At 47.9% G+C, this 24,579-nt stretch overlaps 9 non-coding genes and 1 pseudogene across 9 annotated transcripts; all 10 read left to right on the top strand.

The window, feature by feature from the left end:
* The first annotated feature begins 6,989 nt into the window (after positions 1-6,989).
* LOC141229788 (U2 spliceosomal RNA) lies at positions 6,990-7,180 on the top strand. The gene has a single exon (XR_012296409.1). It is a non-coding gene; the product is annotated as a U2 spliceosomal RNA (small nuclear RNA).
* Positions 7,181-8,295: 1,115 nt separating this feature from the next.
* On the top strand, positions 8,296-8,486 carry LOC141229787 (U2 spliceosomal RNA). The gene has a single exon (XR_012296408.1). It is a non-coding gene; the product is annotated as a U2 spliceosomal RNA (small nuclear RNA).
* Positions 8,487-9,604: 1,118 nt separating this feature from the next.
* On the top strand, positions 9,605-9,795 carry LOC141229786 (U2 spliceosomal RNA). The gene has a single exon (XR_012296407.1). It is a non-coding gene; the product is annotated as a U2 spliceosomal RNA (small nuclear RNA).
* A 1,115-nt stretch (positions 9,796-10,910) lies between these two features.
* On the top strand, positions 10,911-10,988 carry LOC141230012 (U2 spliceosomal RNA; annotated as a pseudogene).
* Positions 10,989-16,552: 5,564 nt separating this feature from the next.
* Positions 16,553-16,750, top strand: LOC141229952 (U2 spliceosomal RNA). The gene has a single exon (XR_012296567.1). It is a non-coding gene; the product is annotated as a U2 spliceosomal RNA (small nuclear RNA).
* Positions 16,751-17,866: 1,116 nt separating this feature from the next.
* LOC141229785 (U2 spliceosomal RNA) lies at positions 17,867-18,057 on the top strand. The gene has a single exon (XR_012296406.1). It is a non-coding gene; the product is annotated as a U2 spliceosomal RNA (small nuclear RNA).
* A 1,115-nt stretch (positions 18,058-19,172) lies between these two features.
* LOC141229784 (U2 spliceosomal RNA) lies at positions 19,173-19,363 on the top strand. The gene has a single exon (XR_012296405.1). It is a non-coding gene; the product is annotated as a U2 spliceosomal RNA (small nuclear RNA).
* Positions 19,364-20,478: 1,115 nt separating this feature from the next.
* Positions 20,479-20,669, top strand: LOC141229783 (U2 spliceosomal RNA). The gene has a single exon (XR_012296404.1). It is a non-coding gene; the product is annotated as a U2 spliceosomal RNA (small nuclear RNA).
* Positions 20,670-21,784: 1,115 nt separating this feature from the next.
* Positions 21,785-21,975, top strand: LOC141229781 (U2 spliceosomal RNA). Its single transcript, XR_012296402.1, has one exon. It is a non-coding gene; the product is annotated as a U2 spliceosomal RNA (small nuclear RNA).
* Positions 21,976-23,090: 1,115 nt separating this feature from the next.
* LOC141229780 (U2 spliceosomal RNA) lies at positions 23,091-23,281 on the top strand. Its single transcript, XR_012296401.1, has one exon. It is a non-coding gene; the product is annotated as a U2 spliceosomal RNA (small nuclear RNA).
* Positions 23,282-24,579: the final 1,298 nt, after the last annotated feature.

Here is a 24,579-nt window from a genome sequence, read left to right as displayed (position 1 = left end):
GCAGTTTCTAAAATCAGAAAGAATTGAATTCAATGTTTTTTGTTCATTTTGCTTGTTTGTCGGATTTTGGGATGGACTCTTTGGCTTTGCTTTTCTTCTCCTCATTGGATTTTTCAAAGTTGCAGAAGCCAGATTACAAGCTCATTTTGGTTCAACTTCAGCAACTGTGCATTGCATTGCCATGTAATGTAATGCAATGCTATCTTTCTAGCTCTCCCTTTTTACTTCCTTTTGGATAAACAGACATATTAGGCAAGCATTTTGGAGCTTTCACCTAAATAACTACAGGTGGTGAGTAGTGTTGAGCCACCCCCGTAGTGTTCGGGTTCGGTTCGGTTCGTCGAACACCGGGATGTTCGAGGAACTGTTCGTCGAACTGTTCGTCGAACACCTTAGAACACCGTCGAACACCGTTAAAACCAATGGCAGGCAAACAAAAACACATAGAAACACATAGAAAACACCTGCAAAGGTGTCCAAAAGCTGACAAACTGCTCAGAAGACACTCTGTTTAAAAAAGCCGGCCGGCAAATTCAGCAGCGGCATACACCGGTACCCGACAATTTAGAACCGAAAGAATAGAGCATCACACATAGATTAGATAGATAGAAACATGTCAGTCACACATATAAGAAGCACAGTGACAGTGTTGGTTACTGCATTTGTCATTTAGTGTAAAGGATTTATTAAAAAAAATATTAGTGTTTTCATGCACCGTCTCTTTAAAAAAGCCGGCCGGCAATTCAGCATCTGTACCCGACAATTTAGAACAGAAAGAATAGAGCTTCACACATAGATTAGATAGATAGAAACATGTCAGTCACATATATAATAAGTACAGTGATAGTGTTGCTTACTGTACTTGTCATTTAGTGTAAAGGATTTATTTAAAAAAATAATAGTGTTTTCATGCACTGTCTCTTTAAAAAAGCCGGCCGGCAATTCAGCAGCGGTACCCGACAATTTAGAACAGAAAGATAGAGCATCACACATAGATTAGATAGATAGAAACATGTCAGTCACATATATATGAAGTACAGTGATAGTGTTGGTTACTGTACTTGTCATTTAGTATTAAAATAAAGGATTTATTATTAAAAAAATTGGCGTGGGGTTCCCCTTAATTTTAGGCTCTAGCGGAGGTTAAGCAGACGGCTGGGGCAGATGTTTGAAGCCTGGGAAGGGGGTAATACCCACGGAGCTTCCCAGGCTACTAATATCAGCCCCCAGCTGAATACATAGCCTTTACTAGCTATTAAAATGGGGGACCCCCCAAAAAAAATGACGTGGGGTCCCCCCTAATTTAATAGCTAGCAAAGGCTAGGCAGACAGCTGGGGGCTGATATTAATAGCCCAGGAAGGGAGCCATGAATATTGGCCCCCTCCCAGGCTAGAAACACCAGCCGTCAGCCGCCCCAGAAATGGCGCATTCATAGGATGCGCCAATTCTGGCACATAGCCTCGCTCTTCCACGCTGCCCTGGTGCGGTGGCAGGGGGTAATAGGGTTGGGGTTGATGTCAGCTTATAATGCCAGCTGACATCAAGCCCAGGTTAGTAATGGAGAGGCGTCTATAAGACACCCCCATTACTAACCCCATAGTCAAAGTTAAAAAAAACACAAACACCCAGAATAAAGTCCTTTAATTGAAATAAAGACACAATCCTTTATTGTTCTAAATTAAACCATACCTACCATCACGCCCATTCCAGCTGAAGCCAACGATCTCCTGCAATAAAAGAAAAATAATAAAGCAACCTCATCCTTACCTTTCCATGGTTCCCACGACAGCTTCAGCTCTGCTACATCGAGATGACAGGCTGGACCGCAGCAGAACGCCGCCATCCAGCCTGTCATCCCGCAGACACTGAGAAGCGCAGGCTTGCTTGCGCTGCTCAGCGTCTCTCTGTGACGACATCCAGATGAGCCGAGTTCATGTCCAATGAACTCGGCTCACCTCATGCACGTCACTGACAGCGTGGGAAAATTCTCACGCTGAAGCGCTGATTGCAGGAGAATTTTCCCACGCTGTCAGTGACGTGCAGGAGGTGAGCTGAGTTCATTGGACATGAGCTCACCTCATGCACATCACTGACAGCGTGGGAGAATTCTCCTGCACTCAGCACTTCAGCGTGAGAATTTTCCCACGCTGTCAGTGACGTGCATGAGGTGAGCCGAGTTCATTGGACATGACCTCGGCTCATCTGGATGCCGTCACAGCGAGACAGTGAGGAGCGCAAGCATGCCTGCGCTTCTCAGTGTCTGCGGGATGACAGACTGGATGGCAGCGTTCTGCTGCGGTCCAGCCAGTCATCTCGATGTAGCAGAGCTGAAGCTGTCGTGGGAACCATGGAAAGGTAAGGATGAGGTTGGTTTATTATTTTTCTTTTATTGCAGGAGATCGTTGGCTTCAGCTGGAATGGGTGTGATGGTAAGTATGGTTTAATTTAGAACAATAAAGAATTGTGTCTTTATTTCAATTAAAGGACTTTATTCTGGGTGTTGTGTTTTTTTTAAATACTTTACTAGAAATTCATGGCGGTCATGTCTAATACTGGCGTGACCCCTTGAATTTTGGGCTTGGGGCCAGCTGATAATACCAAGCTGGCCCTAACCCCTTTATTACCCAGTGAGCCACCGCACCAGGGCCCTGGATGAGTTGGGTACAGCGCCAGAAGATGGCGCTTCTATGAACGCGCCATTTTCCGGGGTGGCTGCGGACTGCAATTTGTAGCGGGGGGGGGGCCCAGAAAGCTTGGGCCTCCCTGCGCTGCAGATTCCAGCCCCCAGCTGCCTAGTTGTACCTGGCTGGACACAAAAATAGGGCGAAGCCCCACGTACTTTTTTTTTAATTATTTCATGAATTTCATGAAATAATTAAGAAAAAAAGGCCTTCCCTATATTGTTGTGTCCGGCCAGGTACAAATAGGCAGCTGGTGGTTGGGGGCAGCCCGTTCCTGCCTGCTGTACCTGGCTGGACACAAATATAGTGCGAAGCCCCACTTCAATTTTTTTTAATTATTTCATGAAATTCATGAAATAATTAAGAAAAAAAGGGCTTCCCTATATTGTTGTGTCCGGCCAGGTACAAATAGGCAGCTGGTGGATGGGGGCAGCCCGTTCCTGCCTGCTGTACCTGGCTGGACACAAATATAGTGCGAAGCCCCACTTCAATTTTTTTAAATTATTTCAGGAAATTCATGAAATAATTTAAAAAAAATTGACGTGGGGCTTCGCACTATATTTGTGTCCAGCCAGGTACAGCAGGCAGGAACGGGCTGCCCCCAACCACCAGCTGCCTATTTGTACCTGGCCGGACACAACAATATAGGGAAGCCCTTTTTTTCTTAATTATTTCATGAAATAATTTAAAGAAAATTGACGTGGGGCTTCGCCCTGTTTTTGTGTCCAGCCAGGTACAACTAGGCAGCTGGGGGCTGGAATCCGCAGCGCAGGGAGGCCCAAGCTTTCTGGGCCACCCCCGCTGCAAATTGCAGTCCGCAGCCACCCCGGAAAATGGCGCGTTCATAGAAGCGCCATCTTCTGGCGCTGTACCCAACTCATCCAGGGCCCTGATGCGGTGGCTCACTGGGTAATAAAGGGGTTAGGGCCAGCTTGGCATTATCAGCTGGCCCTAAGCCCGAAATTCATGGGGTCACGCCAATATTAGACATGACCACCATGAATTTCTAGTAAAGTATTTAAAAAAAACACAACACCCAGAAAAAAGTCCTTTAATTGAAATAAAGACACAATTCTTTATTGTTCTAAATTAAACCATACTTACCATCACGCCCATTCCAGCTGAAGCCAACGATCTCCTGAAATAAAAGAAAAATAATAAAGCAACATCATCCTTACCTTTCCATGGTTCCCATGACAGCTTCAGCTCTGCTACATCGAGATGACAGGCTGGACCGCAGCAGAACGCTGCCATCCAGCCTCTCATCCCGCAGACACTGAGAAGCGCAGGCTTGCTTGCGCTCCACAGTGTCTCTCTGTGAGGGCATCCAGATGAGCCGAGTTAATGTCCAATGAACTCGGCTCACCTCATGCACGTCACTGACAGCGTGGGAAAATTCTCCTGCACTCAGCGCTTCAGCGTGGGAGAATTCTCACACTGAAGCGCTGAGTGCAGGAGAATTCTCCCACGCTGTCAGTGACGTGCAGGAGGTGAGCTGAGTTCATTGGACATGAGCTCACCTTATGCACGTCACTGACAGCGTGGGAAAATTCTCCTGCACTCAGCGCTTCAGCGTGGGAGAATTCTCACGCTGAAGCGCTGAGTGCAGGAGAATTCTCCCACGCTGTCAGTGAAGTGCAGGAGGTGAGCTGAGTTCATTGGACATGAGCTCACCTTATGCACGTCACTGACAGCGTGGGAGAATTCTCCTGCACTCACCGCTTCAGCGTGAGAATTTTCCCACGCTGTCAGTGACGTGCATGAGGTGAGCCGAGTTCATTGGACATGAACTCGGCTCATCTGGATGTCGTCACAGAGAGACGCTGAGCAGCGCAAGCAAGCCTGCGCTTCTCAGTGTCTGCGGGATGAGAGGCTGGATGGCAGCGTTCTGCTGCGGTCCAGCCTGTCATCTCGATGTAGCAGAGCTGAAGCTGTCGTGGGAACCATGGAAAGGTAAGGATGAGGTTGCTTTATTATTTTTCTTTTATTGCAGGAGATCGTTGGCTTCAGTTGGAATGGGCGTGACAGTAAGTATGGTTTAATTTAGAACAATAAAAGATTGTGTCTTTATTTCAATTAAAGGACTTTATTCTGGGTGTTTGTGTTTTTTTTAACTTTGACTATGGGGTTAGTAATGGGGGTGTCTTATAGACGCCTCTCCATTACTAACCTGGGCTTGATGTCAGCTGGCATTATAAGCTGACATCAACCCCAACCCTATTACCCCCTGCCACCGCACCAGGGCAGCGTGGAAGAGCGAGGCTAAGTGCCAGAATTGGTGCATCCTATGAATGCACCATTTCTGGGGCGGCTGACGGCTGGTGTTTCTAGCCTGGGAGGGGGCCAATATTCATGGCTCCCTTCCTGGGCTATTAATATCAGCCCCCAGCTGTCTGCCTAGCCTTTGCTAGCTATTAAATTAGGGGGGACCCCACGTCATTTTTTTGGGGGTGTCCCCCATTTTAATAGCTAGTAAAGGCTATGTATTCAGCTGGGGGCTGATATTAGTAGCCTGGGAAGCTCCGTGGGTATTACCCCCTTCCCAGGCTTCAAACATCTGCCCCAGCCGTCTGCTTAACCTCCGCTAGAGCCTAAAATTAAGGGGAACCCCACGCCAATTTTTTTTAATAATAAATCCTTTATTTTAATACTAAATGACAAGTACAGTAACCAACACTATCACTGTACTTCATATATATGTGACTGACATGTTTCTATCTATCTAATCTATGTGTGAAGCTCTATTCTGTCTGTTATAAATTGTCGGGTACCGCTGCTGAATTGCCGGCCGGCTTTTTTAAAGAGACAGTGCATGAAAACACTATTATTTTTTTTGATAAATCCTTTACGCTAAATGACAAGTACAGTAAGCAACACTGTCACTGTACTTCGTATATATGTGGCTGACATGTTTCTATCTATCTAATCTATGTGTGAAGCTCTATTCTGTCTGTTATAAATTGTCGGGTACCGCTGCTGAATTGCCGGCCGGCTTTTTTAAAGAGACGGTGCATGAAAACACTATTATTTTTTTTGATAAATCCTTTACGCTAAATGACAAGTACAGTAAGCAACACTTTCACTGTACTTCGTATATATGTGGCTGACATGTTTATATCTATCTAATCTATGTGTGAAGCTCTATTCTTTCGGTTCTAAATTGTCGGGTACAGGTGTATGCCGCTGCTGAATTGCCGGCTTTTCATGTTTCACTGTTGGCACTGTTCCCATCGATTTGGGCAACCACTGTAATGCCACAACCACCATGGCTGTGGCATTACAGTGAGTGGCAGACAATCCCTGCATGATTGGTGCTCTAAATAGCGCCAGACATGCAGGACACGCTTTTGGTGCACGAACAGTTATCGAACATAACCTCGAACAGCCGAATTTTTTGCAAATCGTTCGGGTTCGTGGAACAACTCGAACACCGCCCAAAACAGCTCGAATTTGAGATTGGCGAACAGGTCTAGTCGAACACCGCTCATCTCTAGTGGTGAGATAAGCTGCACAATATAATTGACCTTTCAGTATATTGTTGCACACACACCATCTATTTAGGAAATGCCCTTGTTATCAACAGCAGCCTTTTAAACTCACCTGAGCTAACAGGTATGTGCGCTGGTTACTCTGCTGCGCTTAAAATTTCTTTTTTGGTTTGCTACAATGCCTTTTCTGAAACGTTGTCTCCCTCTGCTGGAACACTGACTTCTTTCATTTAATGCCTGCAGACTATAAAAGAGAACCCAACCCAAAAAGTTTGGTTGATTAGTCTGTGGCATTCTGTTAAACTGTTGCTTATGGCGGTCTCTGTGAGCTTCTCAGCGACATTCAGCCAGCCAGGTATCCTGCCTGCAGTAGATGGAATGTGGCAATGGAACGCTGGCTGCGCGTGTCATAATAGGCTCTGAGCCTTTATATACCTGTGCACAGCAGCAGCCACCTTCAGTCTGCTGCTGGACAGCCAGCAGCAGCAGCAGCAGGAGAGGTATGTAATCAGCAGCCCTCCTGCTAAGGGTAGACAGCTGCTCGTTCCACCCCACCCCCCGCCTTAATTGGTTCTCCTCCCTTCCAACGGTGTTGAGGCGGGTGGGAACAGCAGGGGGTGAAGGTGCTGTGTTTAAAGAGGTGGAGTTATGCAGATCTAAAACGCGTGGATTGCAGCAGCAGCAAGCCGAAAAGTGCAGGCATGTAAGGGATCTAGAGGTTGACAACATGTCTTCTTAACGGGAGTCCAGGAGCTCATCTCCACAAATGGACTTTTCAGGATCCTTGGGTGGCTCCGTAGTTTGAAACCAATTCTGGTTATCGCTTCTCGGCCTTTTGGCTAAGATCAAGTGTAGTATCTGTTCTTATCAGTTTAATATCTGATACGTCCCCTATCTGGGGACCATATATTAAATGGATTTTTAGAACAGGGAGATGGAAAAAGAGCTTGCTCTGTCCACTCCACGCATTGACCTGGTATTGCAGTATCTCCAGGACCGGTGCACCCCTTCTTTAATGCAGTTTCTAAAATCAGAAAGAATTGAATTCAATGTTTTTTGTTCATTTTGCTTGTTTGTCGGATTTTGGGATGGACTCTTTGGCTTTGCTTTTCTTCTCCTCATTGGATTTTTCATGTTCAAAGTTGCAGAAGCCAGATTACAAGCTCATTTTGGTTCAACTTCAGCAACTGTGCATTGCATTGCCATGTAATGTAATGCAATGCTATCTTTCTAGCTCTCCCTTTTTACTTCCTTTTGGATAAACAGACATATTAGGCAAGCATTTTGGAGCTTTCACCTAAATAACTACAGGTGGTGAGATAAGCTGCACAATATAATTGACCTTTCAGTATATTGTTGCACACACACCATCTATTTAGCAAATGCCCTTGTTATCAACAGCAGCCTTTTAAACTCACCTGAGCTAACAGGTATGTGCGCTGGTTACTCTGCTGCGCTTAAAATTTATTTTTTGGTTTGCTACAATGCCTTTTCTGAAACGTTGTCTCCCTCTGCTGGAACACTGACTTCTTTCATTTAATGCCTGCAGACTATAAAAGAGAACCCAACCCAAAAAGTTTGGTTGATTAGTCTGTGGCATTCTGTTAAACTGTTGCTTATGGCGGTCTCTGTGAGCTTCTCAGCGACATTCAGCCAGCCAGGTATCCTGCCTGCAGTAGATGGAATGTGGCAATGGAACGCTGGCTGCGCGTGTCATAATAGGCTCTGAGCCTTTATATACCTGTGCACAGCAGCAGCCACCTTCAGTCTGCTGCTGGACAGCCAGCAGCAGCAGCAGCAGGAGAGGTATGTAATCAGCAGCCCTCCTGCTAAGGGTAGACAGCTGCTCGTTCCACCCCACCCCCCGCCTTAATTGGTTCTCCTCCCTTCCAACGGTGTTGAGGCGGGTGGGAACAGCAGGGGGTGAAGGTGCTGTGTTTAAAGAGGTGGAGTTATGCAGATCTAAAACGCGTGGATTGCAGCAGCAGCAAGCCGAAAAGTGCAGGCATGTAAGGGATCTAGAGGTTGACAACATGTCTTCTTAACGGGAGTCCAGGAGCTCATCTCCACAAATGGACTTTTCAGGATCCTTGGGTGGCTCCGTAGTTTGAAACCAATTCTGGTTATCGCTTCTCGGCCTTTTGGCTAAGATCAAGTGTAGTATCTGTTCTTATCAGTTTAATATCTGATACGTCCCCTATCTGGGGACCATATATTAAATGGATTTTTAGAACAGGGAGATGGAAAAAGAGCTTGCTCTGTCCACTCCACGCATTGACCTGGTATTGCAGTATCTCCAGGACCGGTGCACCCCTTCTTTAATGCAGTTTCTAAAATCAGAAAGAATTGAATTCAATGTTTTTTGTTCATTTTGATTGTTTGTCGGATTTTGGGATGGACTCTTTGGCTTTGCTTTTCTTCTCCTCATTGGATTTTTCATGTTCAAAGTTGCAGAAGCCAGATTACAAGCTCATTTTGGTTCAACTTCAGCAACTGTGCATTGCATTGCCATGTAATGTAATGCAATGCTATCTTTCTAGCTCTCCCTTTTTACTTCCTTTTGGATAAACAGACATATTAGGCAAGCATTTTGGAGCTTTCACCTAAATAACTACAGGTGGTGAGATAAGCTGCACAATATAATTGACCTTTCAGTATATTGTTGCACACACACCATCTATTTAGCAAATGCCCTTGTTATCAACAGCAGCCTTTTAAACTCACCTGAGCTAACAGGTATGTGCGCTGGTTACTCTGCTGCGCTTAAAATTTCTTTTTTGGTTTGCTACAATGCCTTTTCTGAAACGTTGTCTCCCTCTGCTGGAACACTGACTTCTTTCATTTAATGCCTGCAGACTATAAAAGAGAACCCAACCCAAAAAGTTTGGTTGATTAGTCTGTGGCATTCTGTTAAACTGTTGCTTATGGCGGTCTCTGTGAGCTTCTCAGCGACATTCAGCCAGCCAGGTATCCTGCCTGCAGTAGATGGAATGTGGCAATGGAACGCTGGCTGCGCGTGTCATAATAGGCTCTGAGCCTTTATATACCTGTGCACAGCAGCAGCCACCTTCAGTCTGCTGCTGGACAGCCAGCAGCAGCAGCAGCAGCAGGAGAGGTATGTAATCAGCAGCCCTCCTGCTAAGGGTAGACAGCTGCTCGTTCCACCCCACCCCCCGCCTTAATTGGTTCTCCTCCCTTCCAACGGTGTTGAGGCGGGTGGGAACAGCAGGGGGTGAAGGTGCTGTGTTTAAAGAGGTGGAGTTATGCAGATCTAAAACGCGTGGATTGCAGCAGCAGCAAGCCGAAAAGTGCAGGCATGTAAGGGATCTAGAGGTTGACAACATGTCTTCTTAACGGGAGACCAGGAGCTCATCTCCACAAATGGACTTTTCAGGATCCTTGGGTGGCTCCGTAGTTTGAAACCAATTCTGGTTATCGCTTCTCGGCCTTTTGGCTAAGATCAAGTGTAGTATCTGTTCTTATCAGTTTAATATCTGATACGTCCCCTATCTGGGGACCATATATTAAATGGATTTTTAGAACAGGGAGATGGAAAAAGAGCTTGCTCTGTCCACTCCACGCATTGACCTGGTATTGCAGTATCTCCAGGACCGGTGCACCCCTTCTTTAATGCAGTTTCTAAAATCAGAAAGAATTGAATTCAATGTTTTTTGTTCATTTTGATTGTTTGTCGGATTTTGGGATGGACTCTTTGGCTTTGCTTTTCTTCTCCTCATTGGATTTTTCATGTTCAAAGTTGCAGAAGCCAGATTACAAGCTCATTTTGGTTCAACTTCAGCAACTGTGCATTGCATTGCCATGTAATGTAATGCAATGCTATCTTTCTAGCTCTCCCTTTTTACTTCCTTTTGGATAAACAGACATATTAGGCAAGCATTTTGGAGCTTTCACCTAAATAACTACAGGTGGTGAGATAAGCTGCACAATATAATTGACCTTTCAGTATATTGTTGCACACACACCATCTATTTAGCAAATGCCCTTGTTATCAACAGCAGCCTTTTAAACTCACCTGAGCTAACAGGTATGTGCGCTGGTTACTCTGCTGCGCTTAAAATTTCTTTTTTGGTTTGCTACAATGCCTTTTCTGAAACGTTGTCTCCCTCTGCTGGAACACTGACTTCTTTCATTTAATGCCTGCAGACTATAAAAGAGAACCCAACCCAAAAAGTTTGGTTGATTAGTCTGTGGCATTCTGTTAAACTGTTGCTTATGGCGGTCTCTGTGAGCTTCTCAGCGACATTCAGCCAGCCAGGTATCCTGCCTGCAGTAGATGGAATGTGGCAATGGAACGCTGGCTGCGCGTGTCATAATAGGCTCTGAGCCTTTATATACCTGTGCACAGCAGCAGCCACCTTCAGTCTGCTGCTGGACAGCCAGCAGCAGCAGCAGCAGGAGAGGTATGTAATCAGCAGCCCTCCTGCTAAGGGTAGACAGCTGCTCGTTCCACCCCACCCCCCGCCTTAATTGGTTCTCCTCCCTTCCAACGGTGTTGAGGCGGGTGGGAACAGCAGGGGGTGAAGGTGCTGTGTTTAAAGAGGTGGAGTTATGCAGATCTAAAACGCGTGGATTGCAGCAGAAGCAAGCCGAAAAGTGCAGGCATGTAAGGGATCTAGAGGTTGACAACATGTCTTCTTAACGGGAGTCCAGGAGCTCATCTCCACAAATGGACTTTTCAGGATCCTTGGGTGGCTCCGTAGTTTGAAACCAATTCTGGTTATCGCTTCTCGGCCTTTTGGCTAAGATCAAGTGTAGTATCTGTTCTTTTAAAAACACAAGAGCTACGATCTACACTTGACGAGAGCGATCGAACTCGGAAGGAGAAGAGCTTCGGAGCCCAGCTGACATCGGAGAAGGAAGGCGGATATCGGTGGGAGGAAGAAGCTCTAAAGAATCCAGAAGAAGACGAAGACTCGGAGAAGAATCGGGCTGTCCTGTGGAATCTTCGAGGAAGAAAATCATCGAGACAAAGACCTTTCGGGGAATTTGTCCAGAACACGACGGGAGAAGAATCTGCATAGCTCCACCCATTCCGGGAAGAGTTCCAGATCCAGCTCCAAGAAGTAACTGCAGGAGGAAAGCCATGGCAAGCGCTGCGAGGAAGGCCGAAAAGAAGAGCCTGGAGCTGGGGACAGCCAGGAGGGCCCAGCCAGGAGCCGATTCTGACCCCAAGGACTCTGCCTCCACGACTGGCCAGCAGAAGGGACCCCAGAAGCCCCGCCACGAAGCTCCAGCCCTGGAGCCATGGATGCGGCAGACGATGGCCCTGAAGCTGAAGGAAGTGGATGGGAGGGTGCCGGACATGTCCTCGGACGTGTTCTGCCAGAAGATGCTGCTGGATCGAGGCTTCTCCAGGTCGGACACCCTCAGCATCCAGACCTTCTTGACGGGGATCTTCTTCGTCACCTTCGCCACTGTGAACACCTGCAGGAGGTTCTGGGAAATGGTAAGCGCAAAAGGACCGGATAATTCTTTCTCTGCCTTTACAGGTAGCTGCCCTATCCAGAGGGACGAAAGGAGGATCACGGTCTCCATGCGCAACCCGCACACCCCAGGCCAAGACATCTGTACCTTCCTGAGACGCTTCTGTTTAGTTGTGAAGGAACCCTCTCACATCCTGAATGGACTCGGCTTCTGGACAGGTAAGTGGTCGGTGACCGTTAGACTTCACAGGGACCTGGCGTACTCAGACGGACTTCGGCACCTGCCCCCGACATTCTCCCTGGGCAACTCCTACGGCCTCATCTATTACCCGGACATGCCGCGGAACTGCAGGAGATGCGGCAAGAACGGCCACGAGATGAAGGACTGCAAGGAGGATGCCTGCAGGATTTGTCGAGTGACGGGACACAGCTCAAAGGACTGCCCGAAGAAGACGTCCTGCAACCTGTGTGGGCTGGCGGCTCATCTGTACAAGGATTGCCCCAAGCGTGAGAGATCCTGGGCATCGGTGGTTGCGACGACCCCAGCTACGGAGGACAAGGCCCCGACGACCAGGCCTCTGAAGGTCAAGGACGCGACGACCAAGGCCCCAGCGGCCAAGGCCGAGACGACCAAGGCCAATGCGGTCAAGGAGTCGGTGGCCAAAGCCCCAGCGACGGTCCCAGCAGCTCCGAAGCAGAAGAAAAAGTCAAAGGAGGGTAAGAGTTCTGTCACCCCTCTCTCGATCCCTCCCCCTGCCACCCCCGTCCAATCCCCCCCCACCCCGGCCAACCCTGCTGAGGATTCCACTTCCTCTTCCTCCTTCCCCTACTCCTCAGCAGGTGTCCTTTCCCCTGCCCCGGCAGCCACTCTCCCTCCCCAGACCATGGTAGCGGTGGAATTAACCTTTCCTCCACCCGCCGCTATCTATTCCGAGGAGGATTTTCCTCTTCTTGTCTCCCCAGTTCCAACCCGGGGAAAGAGGAAGGTGGAGGACAGCCCTGCTACTGAATCCTCCAAAAAGAAGATTCTGGATTTCGTAGGCGAAAAGGAGGATACCCTCCCTGAGCCAGAAGAGATGGAGCACATGGTTGAGACCCTGGTGGCCGAGCCAGAAGAGGAGGAACTGGTGGTCGCCGAGATCGAGGCCGCGCTGCTTGACCAGATGGAGGAAGAGGGCCTGCTGGTGATCCCGTCACCAGCAGTCAACACCGACGAGGGACCACCCGACCGGAGTGGTAACTAAGGTGTATTGCCTGCGCTAACTTTTTCTTTTTTCCCTACATGATGGCTAATATTAACTTATTTTCCATTAATGTCAGGAGCATCAAGGACAAGTTCAGACGTCAGACTATTTATGCCTTCCTTACTTCCCAGTTGTGTGATGTTTATATGTTGCAGGAATGTTCCCTTCCCTCCTCTAGGTCCTTCAAACATCTGGCCAGGGAGTGGTCCCACGGTCCATCCTACTGGTCCGGTGGGGGTGACTGCAAGTCTGCGGGGGTCGCAATTCTGATCAGGGGGGGCGCATTCACGCTTGAGTCTGTCCAGGAGCTCATCTGCGGCAGGGCTCTTGTTGTAGATGGCAACTGGGCGGGAGAACCTGTCAGGTTCATCAACGTGTATGCGTCCCCACTGAAGAATGAGCGTTTGGAGCTTTTCCAGACCCTGCGGCTTCAGCTTGCCACCACCAGGACCTTAGTGATGGCCGGGGATTTCAACTGCCCCATCGAGGAGGATGGTCGTAGTTCTGGCACATCTGCCAAGTTGGACATCACGTCCAAGCTGCTCATCGAGATGGTAACCGAGGCCTCTCTTCAGGACGTGGTGGGCTCCATGGGGAGAGGCTCCACGAACTATTCGTGGAGCCGACCCGATGGCTCACTCCGCTCCAGGATTGACTTTGTGTTCACCTCTCGGGCAGTCAGGCAGAGTAGGCACTCGATGGTCTCCTGCTTCTTCTCCGACCACAGAGCCATTCACTTACAAGGTGTCCTCGGCGACGGTTTTCCGTCCGGGCCCGGCTCCTGGAAGCTGAATTGTGCTCTGCTGGCTCAGGATGAAGTCGTGGAGGAGCTGAGAGCAGCCTACGCAATGTGGCAGTCCTACAAGGGTAGCTTCCAAACAGTCTCTGATTGGTGGGAATATGTTAAACTTGAGTTTCGCTGTTTCTTTCAGGCCAAGGGTCGACAACAGGCGTGTGAGAAGAGGAGGGACTTCAGAGGGCTGCAGCGCGAGCTGCGGTCGCTGCAGGACCTTCTTCACTGCGGCTGGGACGTGAGGGAGGAGCTGGAGGAGACCAAGAAGAGCCTGAAAAGGCACTTTGAGGAGGAGTCCAAGCGAATCGTCTTCCGTTCCAAAGTGGAGAATCTGGAGAAGGGTGAGAAATGTAACTCATTCTTTTTCAGGAAACTTCATGCCGGTCACACGCCCCTGAACGAGCTGCGAGACGAGAGCGGAAACATGCGACGTGGGAAGGAGGACGTGATGAGGGTCGTCAGCGACTTCTACAGCGAACTCTACTCCCACAAGACTGCCGACCCCGACGCTGCTGATAAGTTCCTGTCAGGTATCACTAACCATCTTGATCCTGCAGGCACGGCAGCCTTGGACAAACCTCTGATGGTGGGCGAATTGCTCTCTGCCGCTAAATCCTTTAGGACCGGCAGGATCCCGGGCAGTGATGGTCTTCCAGCGGAGCTCTATGTAGCGCTGGGAGACCTCATCTGTCCGGACCTGTTGGACCTGTACGAGGAGATGGTGGTGGAGGGTAGAATGCCTCCATCTTTGAGGGAAGGAATGGTCACGATCCTGTACAAGCGGAAGGGAGAGAGGTGCGACCTGAGGAATTGGCGTCCCATCACTCTGCTCAACGTGGACTACAAGATCCTGGCCAAGACGATGGCGACACGACTTAAGACGGTGATCGGACGGATCATCCACCCGGACCAGACCTGCGGCATCCCTGGACGTCGCATCGCAGACAGCCTCGCTCTCGTGCGGGACACGGTCGAGTACATCAAGGTCCGCCGCGCACACGCGGCCCTGGTCTCCTTGGATCAGGAGAAGGCCTTCGACCGGGTTTCCCACGAGTTCATGGGCCGAGCTCTGCACCGGTTAGGTTTGGGTAACATGTTTTGTTCGTATGTCCGTCTGATGTATTTTGATATCCACAGCTCGGTGTTGGTGAACGGCTGGAAGACTGACCCCTTCCCTGTCCTCTCTGGGGTCAGACAAGGCTGCCCTCTATCACCTCTTCTTTTTGTTTGTGTTATAGAACTCTTCGCAGAGGCTATCCGGCAGAATGGAGAGATCAGAGGGATCACCGCACCGGGTCCGGGACGACACGAGGTCAAGTGCTCGCTCTACATGGACGACGTCACCGTCTTCTGCGCTGATCGTGGTTCAGTCGACGCCCTCGTCCAGACGTGTGAGAGGTTCGGCCGGGCTTCAGGGGCCAAAGTCAACTGCAGGAAGTCGGAAGCCATGCTCTTCGGGGATTGGCAGCCGGCCTCCTCCGCCCCCTTACCCTTCAACATTCAACCGGATTTCCTCAAGGTGCTGGGAGTCTGGTTCGGGAAGGAAGGAGCGGCCCTCAAGTCCTGGCAAGAACGCTTGGCCAAGGTGAAGCAACGGATCGGACTCTGGAGCCTCAGACACCTCACTTGTGAGGGTAAGGCACTCGTCCTGCGTAATGAGGTCCTGCCCGTCTTGCAGTACACGGCGCAGGCCTGGCCCCCACACGTCACTGTGTGCAGGGCCATTACCAGGACAGTGTTTCACTTTGTCTGGGGATCCAAGATGGACAGAGTCAGGCGGGCCGTCATGTACAAGGAGCCTCGCAAGGGTGGGAAGGGCGTTCCAGATATCCCCACACTCCTGCGATCCTCTTTTGTGTGTGATTGTGTCCGCCGGACTTTGCAAGTCAAGAATGGCTCCGCGGGCAGGTCCATGTCTCGCTTCTTCCTGCTTCCTCTTTGGAGGCGACTCGGCTGGGACAAGTGGGACAGCTCCTTCCCCTACAACTGGACGACGCCATGGTTCTACGGAGACGTCGTTCGATTTGTGGGGGAGCATCAACTGGAGGGACTCAAGCCCGACTTGTGGAAGCCCAAAACTATCCACAAGCTAATCAGAGCCAAGGATGACGTGGAGAACATCACAGGACTTCACCAGGACACGCTGGAGACTGTGTGGACAAATGTATCGTCTGACAGGCTGACCAACGGGCACAAGGACTTGTCGTGGATGGCGATTCAGGGCGGACTGCCCGTCCGGTCATTCATGCATGCCCGGAACCTGTGCAAGACCCGGTACTGCCCAAGGTGCCCCTTCGTGGAGGAAACATCTTTGCACACTTTTTGGGACTGCGGATTTGCACAGCGCCTATTGACTGCACTTGAGGACGACCTGAGGAACTCTGTCCCCAGGGCGAGCCTATCGCACCATTCTGTGCTTTATGGACTCTTCCCTGGGGTTCATACCGTCGGAGCCATCCAGGAGGCTTGGCGCCTTATGAACTGCTTCAAGGATGCCCTTTGGGTCGCCAGGAACCGGCTCATCTTGAGGAGGGAGAGGATGTCCATCCAGGACTGCCGCAGGCTGATCCACAGCCTGCTCAGAGACTATTCCATCATGGACGGTCCGGAGGACGAGGATGAGGACTAAACCCCTCCTCCCCCTCTCCCCTTATGTGTCTTGTCTTTCAATAAAGCTTCGGGCCTGTGATTTTCCAATCCCCATCCCCTTTTTCCCAATCCCTATCCCTTATCACGGTTCGTCGTACTGTATTGATTGATATGCTTTTTCTTTCAGATTGAGTGTTTTGTGTAGCATAGGGGTGTGATGTGTCTAGTTAGTGCGTCGTATCCTCATGCTATGTAAATATGATGTAGAATTCTGTGTGTACTGGGATGCGGCACTGTACACTGTCTGTTAACTTATTTTTTGTGCTAATAAAAGATATATTCAATCAAAAAAAAAAATCTGTTCTTATCAGTTTAATATCTGATACGTCCCCTATCTGGGGACCATATATTAAATGGATTTTTAGAACAGGGAGATGGAAAAAGAGCTTGCTCTGTCCACTCCACGCATTGACCTGGTATTGCAGTATCTCCAGGACCGGTGCACCCCTTCTTTAATGCAGTTTCTAAAATCAGAAAGAATTGAATTCAATGTTTTTTGTTCATTTTGCTTGTTTGTCGGATTTTGGGATGGACTCTTTGGCTTTGCTTTTCTTCTCCTCATTGGATTTTTCATGTTCAAAGTTGCAGAAGCCAGATTACAAGCTCATTTTGGTTCAACTTCAGCAACTGTGCATTGCATTGCCATGTAATTTTAATGCAATGCTATCTTTCTAGCTCTCCCTTTTTACTTCCTTTTGGATAAACAGACATATTAGGCAAGCATTTTGGAGCTTTCACCTAAATAACTACAGGTGGTGAGATAAGCTGCACAATATAATTGACCTTTCAGTATATTGTTGCACACACACCATCTATTTAGCAAATGCCCTTGTTATCAACAGCAGCCTTTTAAACTCACCTGAGCTAACAGGTATGTGCGCTGGTTACTCTGCTGCGCTTAAAATTTCTTTTTTGGTTTGCTACAATGCCTTTTCTGAAACGTTGTCTCCCTCTGCTGGAACACTGACTTCTTTCATTTAATGCCTGCAGACTATAAAAGAGAACCCAACCCAAAAAGTTTGGTTGATTAGTCTGTGGCATTCTGTTAAACTGTTGCTTATGGCGGTCTCTGTGAGCTTCTCAGCGACATTCAGCCAGCCAGGTATCCTGCCTGCAGTAGATGGAATGTGGCAATGGAACGCTGGCTGCGCGTGTCATAATAGGCTCTGAGCCTTTATATACCTGTGCACAGCAGCAGCCACCTTCAGTCTGCTGCTGGACAGCCAGCAGCAGCAGCAGCAGGAGAGGTATGTAATCAGCAGCCCTCCTGCTAAGGGTAGACAGCTGCTCGTTCCACCCCACCCCCCGCCTTAATTGGTTCTCCTCCCTTCCAACGGTGTTGAGGCGGGTGGGAACAGCAGGGGGTGAAGGTGCTGTGTTTAAAGAGGTGGAGTTATGCAGATCTAAAACGCGTGGATTGCAGCAGCAGCAAGCCGAAAAGTGCAGGCATGTAAGGGATCTAGAGGTTGACAACATGTCTTCTTAACGGGAGTCCAGGAGCTCATCTCCACAAATGGACTTTTCAGGATCCTTGGGTGGCTCCGTAGTTTGAAACCAATTCTGGTTATCGCTTCTCGGCCTTTTGGCTAAGATCAAGTGTAGTATCTGTTCTTATCAGTTTAATATCTGATACGTCCCCTATCTGGGGACCATATATTAAATGGATTTTTAGAACAGGGAGATGGAAAAAGAGCTTGCTCTGTCCACTCCACGCATTGACCTGGTATTGCAGTATCTCCAGGACCGGTGCACCCCTTCTTTAATGCAGTTTCTAAAATCAGAAAGAATTGAATTCAATGTTTTTTGTTCATTTTGCTTGTTTGTCGGATTTTGGGATGGACTCTTTGGCTTTGCTTTTCTTCTCCTCATTGGATTTTTCATGTTCAAAGTTGCAGAAGCCAGATTACAAGCTCATTTTGGTTCAACTTCAGCAACTGTGCATTGCATTGCCATGTAATGTAATGCAATGCTATCTTTCTAGCTCTCCCTTTTTACTTCCTTTTGGATAAACAGACATATTAGGCAAGCATTTTGGAGCTTTCACCTAAATAACTACAGGTGGTGAGATAAGCTGCACAATATAATTGACCTTTCAGTATATTGTTGCACACACACCATCTATTTAGCAAATGCCCTTGTTATCAACAGCAGCCTTTTAAACTCACCTGAGCTAACAGGTATGTGCGCTGGTTACTCTGCTGCGCTTAAAATTTCTTTTTTGGTTTGCTACAATGCCTTTTCTGAAACGTTGTCTCCCTCTGCTGGAACACTGACTTCTTTCATTTAATGCCTGCAGACTATAAAAGAGAACCCAACCCAAAAAGTTTGGTTGATTAGTCTGTGGCATTCTGTTAAACTGTTGCTTATGGCGGTCTCTGTGAGCTTCTCAGCGACATTCAGCCAGCCAGGTATCCTGCCTGCAGTAGATGGAATGTGGCAATGGAACGCTGGCTGCGCGTGTCATAATAGGCTCTGAGCCTTTATATACCTGTGCACAGCAGCAGCCACCTTCAGTCTGCTGCTGGACAGCCAGCAGCAGCAGCAGCAGGAGAGGTATGTAATCAGCAGCCCTCCTGCTAAGGGTAGACAGCTGCTCGTTCCACCCCACCCCCCGCCTTAATTGGTTCTCCTCCCTTCCAACGGTGTTGAGGCGGGTGGGAACAGCAGGGGGTGAAGGTGCTGTGTTTAAAGAGGTGGAGTTATGCAGATCTAAAACGCGTGGATTGCAGCAGCAGCAAGCCGAAAAGTGCAGGCATGTAAGGGATCTAGAGGTTGACAACATGTCTTCTTAACGGGAGTCCAGGAGCTCATCTCCACAAATGGACTTTTCAGGATCCTTGGGTGGCTCCGTAGTTTGAAACCAATTCTGGTTATCGCTTCTCGGCCTTTTGGCTAAGATCAAGTGTAGTATCTGTTCTTATCAGTTTAATATCTGATACGTCCCCTATCTGGGGACCATATATTAAATGGATTTTTAGAACAGGGAGATGGAAAAAGAGCTTGCTCTGTCCACTCCACGCATTGACCTGGTATTGCAGTATCTCCAGGACCGGTGCACCCCTTCTTTAATGCAGTTTCTAAAATCAGAAAGAATTGAATTCAATGTTTTTTGTTCATTTTGCTTGTTTGTCGGATTTTGGGATGGACTCTTTGGCTTTGCTTTTCTTCTCCTCATTGGATTTTTCATGTTCAAAGTTGCAGAAGCCAGATTACAAGCTCATTTTGGTTCAACTTCAGCAACTGTGCATTGCATTGCCATGTAATGTAATGCAATGCTATCTTTCTAGCTCTCCCTTTTTACTTCCTTTTGGATAAACAGACATATTAGGCAAGCATTTTGGAGCTTTCACCTAAATAACTACAGGTGGTGAGATAAGCTGCACAATATAATTGACCTTTCAGTATATTGTTGCACACACACCATCTATTTAGCAAATGCCCTTGTTATCAACAGCAGCCTTTTAAACTCACCTGAGCTAACAGGTATGTGCGCTGGTTACTCTGCTGCGCTTAAAATTTCTTTTTTGGTTTGCTACAATGCCTTTTCTGAAACGTTGTCTCCCTCTGCTGGAACACTGACTTCTTTCATTTAATGCCTGCAGACTATAAAAGAGAACCCAACCCAAAAAGTTTGGTTGATTAGTCTGTGGCATTCTGTTAAACTGTTGCTTATGGCGGTCTCTGTGAGCTTCTCAGCGACATTCAGCCAGCCAGGTATCCTGCCTGCAGTAGATGGAATGTGGCAATGGAACGCTGGCTGCGCGTGTCATAATAGGCTCTGAGCCTTTATATACCTGTGCACAGCAGCAGCCACCTTCAGTCTGCTGCTGGACAGCCAGCAGCAGCAGCAGCAGGAGAGGTATGTAATCAGCAGCCCTCCTGCTAAGGGTAGACAGCTGCTCGTTCCACCCCACCCCCCGCCTTAATTGGTTCTCCTCCCTTCCAACGGTGTTGAGGCGGGTGGGAACAGCAGGGGGTGAAGGTGCTGTGTTTAAAGAGGTGGAGTTATGCAGATCTAAAACGCGTGGATTGCAGCAGCAGCAAGCCGAAAAGTGCAGGCATGTAAGGGATCTAGAGGTTGACAACATGTCTTCTTAACGGGAGTCCAGGAGCTCATCTCCACAAATGGACTTTTCAGGATCCTTGGGTGGCTCCGTAGTTTGAAACCAATTCTGGTTATCGCTTCTCGGCCTTTTGGCTAAGATCAAGTGTAGTATCTGTTCTTATCAGTTTAATATCTGATACGTCCCCTATCTGGGGACCATATATTAAATGGATTTTTAGAACAGGGAGATGGAAAAAGAGCTTGCTCTGTCCACTCCACGCATTGACCTGGTATTGCAGTATCTCCAGGACCGGTGCACCCCTTCTTTAATGCAGTTTCTAAAATCAGAAAGAATTGAATTCAATGTTTTTTGTTCATTTTGCTTGCTTGTCGTATTTTGGGATGGACTCTTTCGCTTTGCTTTTCTTCTCCTCATTGGATTTTTCATGTTCAAAGTTGCAGAAGCCAGATTACAAGCTCATTTTGGTTCAACTTCAGCAACTGTGCATTGCATTGCCATGTAATGTAATGCAATGCTATCTTTCTAGCTCTCCCTTTTTACTTCCTTTTGGATAAACAGACATATTAGGCAAGCATTTTGGAGCTTTCACCTAAATAACTACAGGTGGTGAGATAAGCTGCACAATATAATTGACCTTTCAGTATATTGTTGCACACACACCATCTATTTAGCAAATGCCCTTGTTATCAACAGCAGCCTTTTAAACTCACCTGAGCTAACAGGTATGTGCGCTGGTTACTCTGCTGCGCTTAAAATTTCTTTTTTGGTTTGCTACAATGCCTTTTCTGAAACGTTGTCTCCCTCTGCTGGAACACTGACTTCTTTCATTTAATGCCTGCAGACTATAAAAGAGAACCCAACCCAAAAAGTTTGGTTGATTAGTCTGTGGCATTCTGTTAAACTGTTGCTTATGGCGGTCTCTGTGAGCTTCTCAGCGACATTCAGCCAGCCAGGTATCCTGCCTGCAGTAGATGGAATGTGGCAATGGAACGCTGGCTGCGCGTGTCATAATAGGCTCTGAGCCTTTATATACCTGTGCACAGCAGCAGCCACCTTCAGTCTGCTGCTGGACAGCCAGCAGCAGCAGCAGCAGGAGAGGTATGTAATCAGCAGCCCTCCTGCTAAGGGTAGACAGCTGCTCGTTCCACCCCACCCCCCGCCTTAATTGGTTCTCCTCCCTTCCAACGGTGTTGAGGCGGGTGGGAACAGCAGGGGGTGAAGGTGCTGTGTTTAAAGAGGTGGAGTTATGCAGATCTAAAACGCGTGGATTGCAGCAGCAGCAAGCCGAAAAGTGCAGGCATGTAAGGGATCTAGAGGTTGACAACATGTCTTCTTAACGGAAGTCCAGGAGCTCATCTCCACAAATGGACTTTTCAGGATCCTTGGGTGGCTCCGTAGTTTGAAACCAATTCTGGTTATCGCTTCTCGGCCTTTTGGCTAAGATCAAGTGTAGTATCTGTTCTTATCAGTTTAATATCTGATACGTCCCCTATCTGGGGACCATATATTAAATGGATTTTTAGAACAGGGAGATGGAAAAAGAGCTTGCTCTGTCCACTCCACGCATTGACCTGGTATTGCAGTATCTCCAGGACCGGTGCACCCCTTCTTTAATGCAGTTTCTAAAATCAGAAAGAATTGAATTCAATGTTTTTTGTTCATTTTGCTTGTTTGTTGGATTTTGGGATGGACTCTTTGGCTTTGCTTTTCTTCTCCTCATTGGATTTTTCATGTTCAAAGTTGCAGAAGCCAGATTACAAGCTCATTTTGGTTCAACTTCAGCAACTGTGCATTGCATTGCCATGTAATGTAATGCAATGCTATCTTTCTAGCTCTCCCTTTTTACTTCCTTTTGGATAAACAGACATATTAGGCAAGCATTTTGGAGCTTTCACCTAAATAACTACAGGTGGTGAGATAAGCTGCACAATATAATTGACCTTTCAGTATATTGTTGCACACACACCATCTATTTAGCAAATGCCCTTGTTATCAACAGCAGCCTTTTAAACTCACCTGAGCTAACAGGTATGTGCGCTGGTTACTCTGCTGCGCTTAAAATTTCTTTTTTGGTTTGCTACAATGCCTTTTCTGAAACGTTGTCTCCCTCTGCTGGAACACTGACTTCTTTCATTTAATGCCTGCAGACTATAAAAGAGAACCCAACCCAAAAAGTTTGGTTGATTAGTCTGTGGCATTCTGTTAAACTGTTGCTTATGGCGGTCTCTGTGAGCTTCTCAGCGACATTCAGCCAGCCAGGTATCCTGCCTGCAGTAGATGGAATGTGGCAATGGAACGCTGGCTGCGCGTGTCATAATAGGCTCTGAGCCTTTATATACCTGTGCACAGCAGCAGCCACCTTCAGTCTGCTGCTGGACAGCCAGCAGCAGCAGCAGCAGGAGAGGTATGTAATCAGCAGCCCTCCTGCTAAGGGTAGACAGCTGCTCGTTCCACCCCACCCCCCGCCTTAATTGGTTCTCCTCCCTTCCAACGGTGTTGAGGCGGGTGGGAACAGCAGGGGGTGAAGGTGCTGTGTTTAAAGAGGTGGAGTTATGCAGATCTAAAACGCGTGGATTGCAGCAGCAGCAAGCCGAAAAGTGCAGGCATGTAAGGGATCTAGAGGTTGACAACATGTCTTCTTAACGGAAGTCCAGGAGCTCATCTCCACAAATGGACTTTTCAGGATCCTTGGGTGGCTCCGTAGTTTGAAACCAATTCTGGTTATCGCTTCTCGGCCTTTTGGCTAAGATCAAGTGTAGTATCTGTTCTTATCAGTTTAATATCTGATACGTCCCCTATCTGGGGACCATATATTAAATGGATTTTTAGAACAGGGAGATGGAAAAAGAGCTTGCTCTGTCCACTCCACGCATTGACCTGGTATTGCAGTATCTCCAGGACCGGTGCACCCCTTCTTTAATGCAGTTTCTAAAATCAGAAAGAATTGAATTCAATGTTTTTTGTTCATTTTGCTTGTTTGTTGGATTTTGGGATGGACTCTTTGGCTTTGCTTTTCTTCTCCTCATTGGATTTTTCATGTTCAAAGTTGCAGAAGCCAGATTACAAGCTCATTTTGGTTCAACTTCAGCAACTGTGCATTGCATTGCCATGTAATGTAATGCAATGCTATCTTTCTAGCTCTCCCTTTTTACTTCCTTTTGGATAAACAGACATATTAGGCAAGCATTTTGGAGCTTTCACCTAAATAACTACAGGTGGTGAGATAAGCTGCACAATATAATTGACCTTTCAGTATATTGTTGCACACACACCATCTATTTAGCAAATGCCCTTGTTATCAACAGCAGCCTTTTAAACTCATCTGAGCTAACAGGTATGTGCGCTGGTTACTCTGCTGCGCTTAAAATTTCTTTTTTGGTTTGCTACAATGCCTTTTCTGAAACGTTGTCTCCCTCTGCTGGAACACTGACTTCTTTCATTTAATGCCTGCAGACTATAAAAGAGAACCCAACCCAAAAAGTTTGGTTGATTAGTCTGTGGCATTCTGTTAAACTGTTGCTTATGGCGGTCTCTGTGAGCTTCTCAGCGACATTCAGCCAGCCAGGTATCCTGCCTGCAGTAGATGGAATGTGGCAATGGAACGCTGGCTGCGCGTGTCATAATAGGCTCTGAGCCTTTATATACCTGTGCACAGCAGCAGCCACCTTCAGTCTGCTGCTGGACAGCCAGCAGCAGCAGCAGCAGGAGAGGTATGTAATCAGCAGCCCTCCTGCTAAGGGTAGACAGCTGCTTGTTCCACCCCACCCCCCGCCTTAATTGGTTCTCCTCCCTTCCAACGGTGTTGAGGCGGGTGGGAACAGCAGGGGGTGAAGGTGCTGTGTTTAAAGAGGTGGAGTTATGCAGATCTAAAACGCGTGGATTGCAGCAGCAGCAAGCCGAAAAGTGCAGGCATGTAAGGGATCTAGAGGTTGACAACATGTCTTCTTAACGGGAGTCCAGGAGCTCATCTCCACAAATGGACTTTTCAGGATCCTTGGGTGGCTCCGTAGTTTGAAACCAATTCTGGTTATCGCTTCTCGGCCTTTTGGCTACGATCAAGTGCTTTATTGCAGGAGATTGTGGTTGAAGGGCACTCGGGTACCCCTCTCCTTGGCCTGGCAGGATCGTCCACTTTGGTGGACTTAACCTGCTTGCTGCTATTAGGGAGAGGGCTTAGTCCCAGGGTAACGAGTTGCGATCCCCCAGCTTCCA

This window comes from Phyllobates terribilis, unplaced genomic scaffold, assembly GCF_046119375.1.
Source record: "Phyllobates terribilis strain yellow unplaced genomic scaffold, ASM4611937v1 Scaffold_488__1_contigs__length_1352022, whole genome shotgun sequence".
NCBI classification, from domain to species: Eukaryota; Metazoa; Chordata; class Amphibia; order Anura; family Dendrobatidae; genus Phyllobates; species Phyllobates terribilis.
The sequence above is the reverse complement of the archived record's forward strand: the minus strand, read 5'-3'. Positions and strand labels throughout refer to the sequence as shown.